We start from the raw sequence: 12390 nt of genomic DNA, 5'->3' as shown, positions 1-12390 counted from the left end.
TACAAACACATATACATGTATGCAGGTGCTGTGGGGAAGAGAAGGAGGGAAGATGAGGGGGATGGAGAGGGGGACGAGGGGGAGAGGAAGGAAGGGGTTCAGTCTGGGAAGGCCTCCTGGAGGAGGTGAGCTCTCAGTAGGGCCTTGAAGGGAGGAAGAGAGCTACCTTGGCGGATTGGCAGAGAGAGGCCATTCCAGGCCCGGAGGATGACGTGGGCCGGGGGTCGATGGCGGGACAGGCGAGAACGAGGTACGGTGAGGAGATTAGTGGCAGAGGAGCGGAGGGTGCGGGGTGGACTGTAGAAGGAGAGAAGGGAGGTGAGGTAGGAGGGGGCGAGGTAATGGAGACCCTTGAGGCCCAGGGTGAGGAGTTTCTGCCTGATGCACAGATTGATTGGTAGCCACTGGAGATTTTTGAGGAGGGGAGTAACATGCCCAGAGCGTTTCTGGACAAAGACAATCCGGGCAGCAGCATGAAGTATGGATTGAAGTGGAGAGAGACAAGAGGATGGGAGATCAGAGAGAAGGCTGACGCAGTAGTCGAGACGGGATAGGATGAGAGCTTGAACGAGCAGGGTAGCGGTATGGATGGAGAGGAAAGGGCGGATCTTGGCAAGGTTGCGGAGCTGAGACCGGCAAGTTTTGGTGACGGCTTGGATGTGAGGGGTGAATGAGAGAGCGGAGTGGAGGATGACACCAAGGTTGTGGGCTTGTGAGACGGGAAGGATGGTAGTGCCGTCAACAGAGATGGGAAAGTCAGGGAGAGGGCAGGGTTTGGGAGGGAAGACAAGGAGTTCAGTCTTCGACATGTTGAGTTTTAAGTGGCGGGCAGACATCCAGATGGAGATATCCTGAAGGCAGGAGGAGATGCGAGCCTGGAGAGAGGGGGAGAGAGCAGGGGCAGAGATGTAGATCTGGGTGTCATCAGCGTAGACATGATAGTTGAAGCTGTGGAAGCGAATGAGGTCACCAAGGGAGTGCGTGTAGATCGAGAACAGAAGGGGACCAAGCACTGAACCTTGGGGGAACCCCCACAGTAAGGGGATGGGAGGGGGAGGAGGAGCCTGCAAAAGAGACTGAGAATGAACTACCGGAGAGATAAGAGGAGAACCAGGAGAGGACGGAGTCTGTGAAGCCAAGGTCAGATAGCGTGTTGAGGAGAAGGGGGTAGTCCACAGTGTCGAAGGCAGCTGAGAGGTCGAGGAGGATTAGTACAGAGTATGAGCCGTTGGATTTGGCAAGCAGGAGGTCATTGGTGACCTTTGAGAGGGCGTTTTCCGTGGAATGTAGGGGACGGAAGCCAGACTGGAGGGGGTCGAGGAGAGAGTTGTTGTTGAGGAATTCGAGGCAGCGCGTGTAGACGACTTTTTCAAGGAGTTTGGAAAGGAATGGTAGGAGGGATATGGGGCGATAACTAGAAGGTGAGGTGGGGTCAAGAGAGGGTTTTTTTTAGGATGGGAGAGACATGGGCATGTTTGAAGGCAGAGGGGAAGGAACCAGTGGAGAGTGAGAGGTTGAAGATGGAAGTTAAGGAGGGAAGAAGGGATGGAGCGAAAGATTTAGCCAAGCAAAACGCCAAAGATTAATGATAGGAAGGGCTGCGATGGAGAGCCCAGAAAAGACATGAAATGTGCTGTGCTGATGTACCAATTGCCACAAAAACACAAATGATTAAACTCTGTGGTATTCCTAGTGACAATGTATGGATCTGAAAGCTGGACAGTGAAAAGACAGGACAGAAAGAACATCGATTCTTTGGAAATGCGGTATTGGAGAAGGCTTTTGCAAATACCATGGACTGCCTGAAAACCAAACAAATTAAGCCCACGTGGTCTTTTCAGGGCCAAAAGTCTCGACTTACATTAGCTTATTTTGGACATGCAATTAGGAGGACTGATTCTCTGGAGAAGACACTAATGCTAGGAAATGTCCAGGAAAAACATAGAAGACGTAGATAGACAGCTAGATAGGGACCAAAGCAACAATAATGGAAGAACCATTAGAATGGTTGCGGATTATGGCAGAGGGCAGGACGTTCTGGAGAAAGTATATCCACGGAGTACTATGAATCGCAAATGACTCGATGGCACAAAATGATAATATTACTAATAATAATGGGGTTCTAAGTTTTTGTCTGCAATAGACATCCATGATTAAACCTGGACATTCAACTGGAGATGGTGAGATGAGAAGAGGTGATAGATGACCTGTGGTTTGTCGGGCAGTTAGTACATCTGTGAAACTCCCTGGACCCGTCTGAATCGGGCAAACTCAATGCCAAATTCAAGATCTTGTGGTGGCTAGTGAAGTGGCCTGGTAGAGGTGTCGCCAGGGCAGATGTGGGGTCCTGGTGGAGATGTCAGAATGGGTGATGGCGGTAGCCCAGTGGAGATTTCAGGGCAGATGGTGGCGGTGACCCAGTGGAAGTATCATGGCGGTCGGTGTAGTGGCCCAGAAGAGGTGTCCTGGGGGTGGCCGCGGTGGTCTCTCAGGGGTGTTGGATCAGGTGGCACCACTGGCCCAGCGGAGTTGTCCGTCGGCTGGTGTGGTGGTCTGCCTGTGTTGCCAAGGTGGGTAGCAGTGGTGGCCCACCTGAGGTTTTGGGGTGGCAGGTGCTGTGGCCCAGAGGAGTCAGGGTGGGAGGCGGTAGTGGCCCAGCAGGAGGGGGCAGAATGGCTGGTCTGGTGGCCCAATGGAGGTGTTGGTGGGCCTGGAGTTGTCGGAAGCGATTGACAGCAGTGGCCCAGGAGGAGGTGTCAGGTCGACTGGTGCGTTGGCCCAGCTGAGATGCCCAGGCGGCTCGTGTGGTGGCCCAGCAGAGGAGGTAAGGCCAGTGGGGCTAGCGGCCCAGTGGTGTCGGTGGGGGAGGCAGAGGTGACAGGGCTGAGGAGTTAGGATGACAGGATGCGGTGGCCCAGCGGAGGTGTCATAGCAGGTGGCCTAGCTGGGCCCAGAAGAGGGCGTTGAGGCGGCTGGTTTGCTGAATCTTGGGGCAGCCCAGCAGAGTGTCAGGGAGGGTAACATGGAGACTGTACCAGTAGCCTGGAGGAGGGATCAGGAAGCTGGCACCGTGACAGCGCCAGCTGCCCTGAAGAGGTGTAGGGGGTGGGGGTGGGGCGGTTACGATGACAGTGCTAGTGGCCAGGTGGTTGTGTCAGCGGTGGGTGGCATGGTGACCCAGAGGTGGTGTCAGAGAGGTTGGCACGATAACAATGCCAACGGCCCGGAAGTTGTTTCAAGAAGGGTGGCAAAATGACTGTGCCAACGGCCCAGAAGTTTCATGTAGGGGGGCCCAGTGACTGTGCCAACTGCCTATAGGTGGTGTCGATCAGGGTGGCACGATGATGGTGTCGGTGGCTCATAGGAGCTGTCAGGGAAAGTGGCGCGATGACAGTGCTGGTGGCCTGGAGGTGGTGGCGAGAAGAATGGCACAATGACGATGCCAATTGCCCAGAGGGGGGATCAGGGAGAATGGCACAATGATGGTACCTTCTGGCCCAAATGGTATCTCAATGACTGCGCCGGTGGCCCAGAGGTGGTGTCGAGAAAGGTGGCACTATGAGGATGCCGGCTGCACATGAGGTGTCGGGTAGAGCGGCACGATGACAAGTGCCAGCGGCCCAGAGGACATGTGTGGAAGGGTTGCAGATTGACTTTGTCCGTGGCTCCGAGGAGTTGTCAGGGAGGCTCGTTTTTGACAGGGCTGGCTGACTATCAAAGGTTTCAGGGAAGGTGTCACGATGCCAATGTCAATGGCCCGGTGATAGTTTCAGGGGTGGGTGTCATGGTGACATTGCCAGTGACCCAGGGGCGATGTCGGGAAGGTGGCACGATGATGGTGTCGGGGTCCCAGAGGAGCTGTCATGGAAGGTGTATCGATGATGGTGTCGACAGCCTCAGGTGGTGTCGAGAAGGGTGATACTATGATGTTGTTGGTTGCTCAGAGGAGGCGTCAAGGAAGGTGGGCCAGTGACACAGTGATGGGGCCGCTGTCAGGGAGGGAGGCACGGTGACTGTGCTGGCTGCCCAGAGGAGGCGTTGGGGAGGCTGGAGCTGGGATAGTACCACAGATGTCAGGCCGGTGGTGGTGGTGGTGGAAGGTGGCACGGTGACAATGCCAGTGACCCAGAGGTGGTGTCAGGTAGGGTGGCACGATGACTGTTACGGCGACCCAGAGGTGTGGCATTGAGGCTGACACAGTGACGTTACTGGCTGCCCAGAGGAGGTATCGGAGAAGATGGCAGGATCACAATGTCAGCAGCCCGGTTGTGGTACCGACAGAAGGTGGCACGGTGGACAAGGCCGGTGACCCAGAGGTAATGTCAGTGAGGGCGGCACCGTGATGGTCCCGTGGCCCGGAATTGATGTCGAGAAGGACGACATAATGACGGTGCCAGAGACCCAAAGGAGGTGGCAGGGAGGAGTCACGAAGATGGGGCTGGCAGCCTGGAAATGGTATCAAGAAGGGTGGCATGATCACGGTGTCGGCTGGTCAGAGGAGGAGTCAGAAGGGTAGTATGAGGACGTTTCCGGCTGCACAGAGAAGGTGTAGGGGAGGGTGGCACGGTGATGGTGCCACCGGACCAGTGGTGGTATTGGGCCGGCCAGCGTGGTCTCCCCCCGCCAGTCTGCTTTGGGGAATCACTGGGCAATATCGTCGCTGGATCCTGGGGTAAGCTCTCTTTCCTGTCCTGTTTCATTCCAGCGAGATGTATCGGGGTAGTGTCAGCCGTGTCCGTGCGGGGTAGCGTGGCTCTGGGTGGTGCTGATGAGGCAGCCGCCGCTGCCGTGGGCCTCTTCTCCCGTTGCCCTCACCTGACCAGTGGCAGGACCCTCCATGTCACTGCTCCTCCATTTCTTGGATGGTGACCCATCGTCCTCCCCCTTCTCAGGAGCCACCGGGGAAGGTGGCCGCTTTCTGGACCGGGGAGGGGCCGGTGGCACGGGCACTGGCACACACACTGGCATGGCCACGGGCTGGGGAAGCCCGACCAAATCTGAGGACCTGTAAGACCAGAACCCCCTTACTAACCATGTTATGAAGGAGGCCCAGTGCCCCAGCTTGGTTATCCTCACCAGCTCCAGATGTCGCCTTCCAGGCCTCTTGACCATTTTTCTAGGCTGCCCATCTTCCTCTGTCTCCCCACTGGTCACCAAGTCATAGGACAGCTTCCTGAGCCGGGAGGAGTGGGTGGCGCTGGAACTAGCGCTAAGACGTGCACTGCTACGACCTGGAGGCACCGGACCACCTCTGAGGCCCTATAGCAGTGGATCACTCGTACCACCCTGGCAATGAAAGAAGCCCTGTGGCCTAGCACCGTCATCCTGGTTGGCTGCTGCCGCTGCTTTATGGACCTCTTAACCTTTTATAGATGGGGCCCATCCTCCTCTCCCTTCGCCACCTTCAACTGGCTTTGGGAAGGGTAGGAGCGGGTGGCAATGCCCTAACTTGAGTGGATTGTGCCAGTGGAGGGTCCCCAAAGCAACATTACCCTCCAATTTGGGTGCAGAAATCCCCGAGGTACTGCAGTCCCCGCTCCACTCCTTGCTGAGCCACAGCTGGTATCACCTGCTATGGAGAGCTTGAAGCCCTGCAGAGAAAACAGAAACGGACGTCCATCCCCAGGTCAGCTTGGCACTGAGTCATCTGAACGCACCCCATCGATCCCCAAACCTAGCTGCAACTGGATTGGAAGCATATCAGCGAGGGCGTTCTGACTGTGTATGTGTGTGCATGTGTTCGTAGCTCCAAAGCGCCCCGAATGGATTCGAGCTGAGCAGTGGTTGAGGGCCCAGAACTGGGTGGAAATGTTTAGCAGACCCCTTTCCCCCGAGTCGACTCTCGGACTCCTCAGCGATAGGAACATTTCCTCCTTCATCGGGGGTAAGGGACTCACGGGAGTGCCACCTTCTGACAGGAAAATATAACCACCCAGGTGTGGACCAGCTATTTGGAGAAACAAATTCCAAAAGCCTCTAGAGAGACCCTACCTGCCAGGTGGCCAAGGGAGAAACTCGGAGATTCCTTTAGAACAAATCTTAACAGCGAATTTGCCATGGTGGCTGCCCTCTCAGATTCCTCACAAAGGAGAGGTAGCTCTGGGGGTTGCCCATTTTCTAGGGTTTTCTACGGTGAGGTTGTCAGGATTCTATGAGGTCACGTGATGAAAGTGAGGTCGTGGGGTAAGGGAGAGGGGCAGGGACCCTTGCTCGCAGGGTAGGCACAGGACCTGTCCATGGATCCCAGCAAATGATAATTGATCTCCACAACTACTGCTACTAATGATGGCATTTGTTAAGCACTTACCATGTGCCAAGTACTGTTCAAAGCACTGGAGTACATACAAGGTAGTTGGTTGTCCCACCTGGGGTCTCACAGTCTTAATTCCCATTTTACAGATGAGGTAACAAAGGCACAAAGAATTCAAGTGACTTGCCCAAAGTCACACAGCTGATCAATGGCAGAGCCGGGATTGGAACCTACGAATTCTGGCTCACGAGCACATGCTCCTTCCACTATGCCACGCTGCTTCAACTACAATTACTGTCACTCAATCAGTCACATTTATGCAGAACTTACATGTGCAGAGCCCCATTCTAAGAGCTTGGGAGAGTACAAAACAACAGAGTAGGTAGACAAGTTATCTGACAAACGATGGATCACAGTGAAGATTTGGGCCTATAATGACTGCCCGTGACCAACCACAGAGGGGTGCGCTGTTCCACTCTCCAGCCCAGATTTCTCGATAGCATTATACTCAACGTATGGATGGTTCTATGCATGAGGTGACTGCGATTAAAGCTGGAATTACTCTGTAAATGTAAACTGGGGTTTGTAATTGGGTATAGTTGATAGCCTAGAAATTATATCAGTGCCTCATCATTTAACAACATCAGGGCATGAAGCCCTACTGTCAAAGAAAGCACCGGGCTATTGGAGTAATACGACAGAGAATGCTTACAGAACATCAATAGTAGTAGTAGTAATAGTATTCATTCACTCATTCATTTAGTCATATTTACTGAGCTCTTAGTGTATGCAAGGCACTGTACTAGGCACTTGGGAAAGTACAATATAACAATCAAGATACACATTCCCAGCCCACAACAAGTTTATTAAGCACTTAATAAACGTAAGTGCTGGAAAGAGATACAGAGGTTGGAATTGGACATTGCCACAGGCATAGTAAAAGCCATAAAAGACAACTCAAAAGAAGTATACAAGATGAGAACAAATTGACCAAATATAAACAGAATCCATTAAAGTACTGGGTCGAGAGGAGCAGGATTTCAGGTTACACGTAGCTAAGAGTATAAGGCCCATCGGTAGCCACAGCATCTGATATGTCAGCCTCCTCCCCACAACCCATGTCAGTCTTCCTGGGATTCTGCGAAGTCCTCATGGGGCATTTGCTTTCGTCTCTGCCCCCGGGAGGTGGAAAACAGGATAGAATGAAGGCTCTTCGATGCCACTGATGCTGGTACCTGGTGAGGTATTCTGGTGTCCCAGATTGAAATACAAAAGTGGGAAACAGTGACTTCTGAAAATGAAGATAACAGATGGTATAATAATAATAGTTACAATATTTGTTAAGCACTTACTACATGCCAGTCACTTTACTAAGCTCTGGGATGGATACAAGCAAGTTGGGTTGGACACAACCCCTATCCCAAGTGGGGCTCACAATTTCGATCCCCATTTTACAGATAAGGTAACTGAGGTACAGAGAAGTGATGTGACTTGCCCAAGATCACACAGCACACAAGTGTCGAGCTGGGATAAGAACCCATGATCTTCTGACTCCCAGTCCTGCGCTTTGTCCACTATGCCATCCATAGCATGCCATAGGAAATCTGAAAACCCTAAAGAAGGGAAAAAGTTTGCAGAATTTTCTATTTTTCCGCATTTAAGAAGGATCAACTGAAATAAGGGAACAAGTGTGGTTCCATGGATCACCAATCACTGATCACTTGCTACCAAAAAATAAACTAATAAAGGAATACTTGTTGGAGTGTAATGATGGAGTTGTCTAAATCTTCATCACCCACAAGATTTTTTGAACAATTACAACGAATAGACCACTGCACTAGACACTTGGAAAAATACAGTAGCAATACATGTCATGGCCCCTGTCCTTGAGCAGATTGCAATCTAATGACTAAAGCTTTCAGAGTGGAAGCCTGCAAGACAGGGATTTAGCGTAATGAACTCAGAAGTTTAGACGTTATTTTCCGTTAAGAGAAGCCATCATGCATATTGGATTACAGTTTCAAAGATGACACGGGCTTTAAATTCACTCACTGGAGAGAAAGAATGCAGTACTTTGCCTTATTTTCGACTAGGAAAATTCCTTTGAAACTGAAGAACTATGAAATACGACAATTATGGATATAATGTATATGAACCTATAGAGAGTAATACGTTTTACCTTTTCTCACCTGCTTCCCACTGTCTTCTCAAGCGGTTGGTTTAATTATGCCAGAGGAATATCTGTACAACTTAGTGTAAGAGTCATTCTGGGTGGAGAGACAAATTCATAAATGAATTTAACAAATATCATAAGATTTTAAAAAATACCTTCTTTCAAGGAGTTTTCCACTTAGCAGGAATTTGTTACAGGCAGAGAGTTTCAAAGCTTGGAGTTTCATAACATACTTCTAAGTCAATTAGGTTAAGTCGAAAGAATAGGGAAACTGAATATCATTTTCTTATCAGTGGATCTCCTGCATTTAGAATGTACAGTGTTTCTCTTCCAGGAGGAATTGTTGATAGGGATCTCTGTTATTACTTGAATTTACAGTTACAGAAATGAGTGGTGGATCACGGGCTTCAGGAAATCATAGAGGCCAACCCCTACCACTGCACAGTACCATGTAAGTGTGACAAGGCATCATTTTTATTTTCCTTATGTCAAAATGGATGAAGGATTCCCAAAATAATGTAAATACTTTTTGTTAAACCCCTTTCTTTAAGGAACAAAATGAATACCAATGACACTGGTATCATTTTTCAGGATCTCTTTCTCTAGGACGTTGATATACCGAAACTGCTTTGGATAACTTGAGATTGGGGATTCTTGGTGAAGCTGGTTTAAGTTTTCAGTTTCAGGAGCTATTCTAAACACTGTTTCTGACCCTTGCGATGTTCCAGGTCCGTATAAAGAGTGTGTTTTCATGATCAGGAGCTAGGATCAGGCTGAGTATCTGCTGAGAGTTGGATCTCACTCTCTCAATGGAGAGAAAGGCCTATGGAGTTGCACGGTTATACTATTCCCAGGAAATCCTAGCTATAACCAACGATCAGTGACTTCATGTATATGCTGATTTGTCACATCTGAAATTGTTTCAGTTTCAGTTAAAGTCAAGTAGAGTGTTACAACCTGCTCTGAGAATAATGACTGAGAAATGTCTCTCTCTCTCTTTCTCTCTCTCTTTCCGATACATATACACCCACCCCCAAATAGCAACTCCTGCCCCCCCACCCCCCACCCCCATCACCACCACCACTAGATCTGCCATACTTCCCTCTAAAAGCAGGGGAAAAGATCTACAGATCAAATCCAGCCTGGGTAAGTAATTAAACTTCTCTACATAGTTTAGGGAAGAAAAATGTAAACAACTGATCAGGAAACTCTGTCCCAGGAAATCTGCCCACGAAGGATTTAATGCAAGGAGTAGCAAATTGAGAAATCCTCTAACCGCCACCACCCCAATGGAAGTATTAGCACAAAGTTGCAGCAAACACTGTCAGTTTTCCACGGTCAATGGCTAACACACTAGTCAGCCCACATTGACAGATCCCTCTCAGAGGTGAGATAATGCTCATGCTTCTGCTGAAACCCACATCATTACAAATGACACAGGATTTCCTATCTCTGTCCTAACTTCAACCAGCAATGACTTGGGTTGGTTGTAATGGATTTCTAACCTTCTCCCAGAGACAGACTGTAAATCCCCTCCTCCTCCTTCCCCTCCTCACACTGCACCGAACATAGAGTGGACCAAGGACTCAGAGAATTCTTCAACAATACAGGCTGTGAAAAATGCAGAGGAAATGAAGGGAAAATACAAGAAGCAAGGATTTGGGGTTGAAATCTTGACCTTATATGGGAACTGTGGGCCTCGTGCTGAAAGCAGACATTGATTTGAAGCTGTCTTCTAAATTTGCCCAATCCTGGAATTTGGCCACAAACTTTTCTATTAAACTATTTGAAAAACAAGTCTTGGTTTTTTGTGAGGTTGTATCGAACTTTCATCCAATAAAAGTGTCAATCAACAGTATCAAATCTTCCCAAAGAGAAATCGTTCCCAACTGATAGTTTGCCGATCAGAAATTATACTTCTTGTCATCCTGGGTTTGTCTGGTGAATGTACCTCGAGACTCTTGCTTTTAAATTAGAACTTGAGGACAGGGCATCCTTGACCCTGTACAGGTTTGTCATTCGAATGAAGGGCAGAAGAAGATGGATTAAAATAAGTGACTGTATTATATTTGACACTGGGCTTGATTTTCTTTCTAAACTGTGATGTTGTCAGTGATGCTGTATGAATTTATCTTTGGTGGCAAGAAAGAAAGGAGATCGGAAATACCACAAGGAAGACTCAGGCATTTCATTACCTTTAAATGCTGAAGGAAGATGATAAGTTGACTTTCAGATATACATGCCTCAACCTCTATCTCAGGTGCACAGGTGGTCGAATGCCTTGTCCTCTCTAGTACTGTGGTGGGGTCCTTTACGAAGTCTCGTGAAGCTTTACCCGCGTCGTGTAAGCCAAGCACAATCTGGGTTGTCCTAGCTCCCCCTCCCGTTTACAAGGAGCAGGGATTAGCTCAGGTGCACATGGCTTTAATGGGGGTGGGCGTGGAAGTGGCAGCTGGGCGTTAGTATTCCCCTGACCAACCTGGTCAGCAACTCAATATCACCGCCATGTTTGGAACAGATGATCTGCCTGTAACACGTAAAATCCAGATTCTTCTGCATGGACCCTACTCTACATAGAAATGTGTTTTCGTGGATATGGCAGGCAGGGAAGTTATCAGGGAATTTGGGTGAGATGTTTAGTCCCTATGAAGTGCAATCTTGAGCCATATCTGCATGGTGTGGCCTCTAACTATAAGTCTTTGTTACCCATACATAAACAACGCAGAGCATGTAACAATTCCCAGATAACAGAGGAGAAGGCAGGCCTTTCCAAAATGGAGTCGGTTGGGCTGGCTCTGGTCAGGCGACTCTGAACGCGACCCAGGTACCCATCTGCCTTCCGGCCTTGGTCCCCCTCTGTCTCCCTGTTCTGGTAGCCACCTGCCTCTCAGCCCTGGTCCCCCTCTACAGCCCGGCCCTGGTCTCCCTCTACCTCCAGGCCCTTGGGTCTCTCTCTCCGTCCCAACCCTGGGTCCCCTCTACCTCACAACCCTGGTCCCCCGGCTCACGGCCCAGGTACCTCTCTACTTCCCAGCCCTGGTACCAATGTCACCCAGCCCAGGTACCCCTCTGCCTCCCAGCTCTGATCCCCCTCTGCTGCCCTGCCCTGGTCCCCCTACGCCTCCCGGCCCTGGGTCCCCTCAAACTCCCGGCCCTGGTCCTCCTGCCTCCTGGCCCAGGTACCGTTCTAAATCCTGGCTCTGCTCCCCCTCTGCCTCCCTGCCCTTGTTCCCCCAGCTTCTTGGAAGTAAGGGGGAGCTAGGGCTGGCAGACACAGGGGAACCAAGGACAGGAAGCAGATAGTGACCAGGGCAATGTGGCAGGGGGGACCAGGGCCAAGAAGCAGAGAGGTACCTTGTCCGGAGACGGTGGACCAGGGCCAAGAGGCAGAGGGGGACCAGGGCTGAGATGTGGGAAGGAGAAGGTCCTGGAGGCACAAAGGAACGAAGGCCAGGAGGCAGAGGGGTACCTGGGCCGGGAAACCGGGGGACCATGGCCAGGAGGTAGAGGGGGACCAGGGAAGGGCGACAGGGGAGGACAATGGCCAGTAGGCAGAGGGGTACCAAGTCCGGTAGATGGGGGACCAGGGCCAGGAGCCAGAGGGAGACCAGGGCTGGTTAAACAGGGGGACCAGGGCTGGGAGGTAGAGGGGACCCATGGCCGGGATGGAGAGAGACCCAGTGGCCTGGAGGTAGAGGGGGTCCAGGGCCAGGAGGCTCAAAGGAACGAGGGCTGTGAGATGGGGAACCAGGGTCGGAAGGCAGAGGGGCCCAGAGTCAGGAGGCAGAGGGGGACCAGGTCCAGTTAATGGGGATCAGGGACGGCAGGCAGAGGTGTACCTCTGCCTCCCTGCTTTTGTCCCCCCGCCCACTTCTCGGAGGTAAAGGGGAACTAGGGTCGAAAGTCAGTGGGGAACCAGGGACGTGAGGAAGGGGAAGACCAAGGCAGGGAGGCAGACGTGGTACCT

This window comes from Tachyglossus aculeatus, unplaced genomic scaffold (assembly GCF_015852505.1).
Source record: "Tachyglossus aculeatus isolate mTacAcu1 unplaced genomic scaffold, mTacAcu1.pri SUPER_32, whole genome shotgun sequence".
NCBI lineage: Eukaryota > Metazoa > Chordata > Mammalia > Monotremata > Tachyglossidae > Tachyglossus > Tachyglossus aculeatus.
This window is presented reverse-complemented; position numbering follows the sequence as displayed.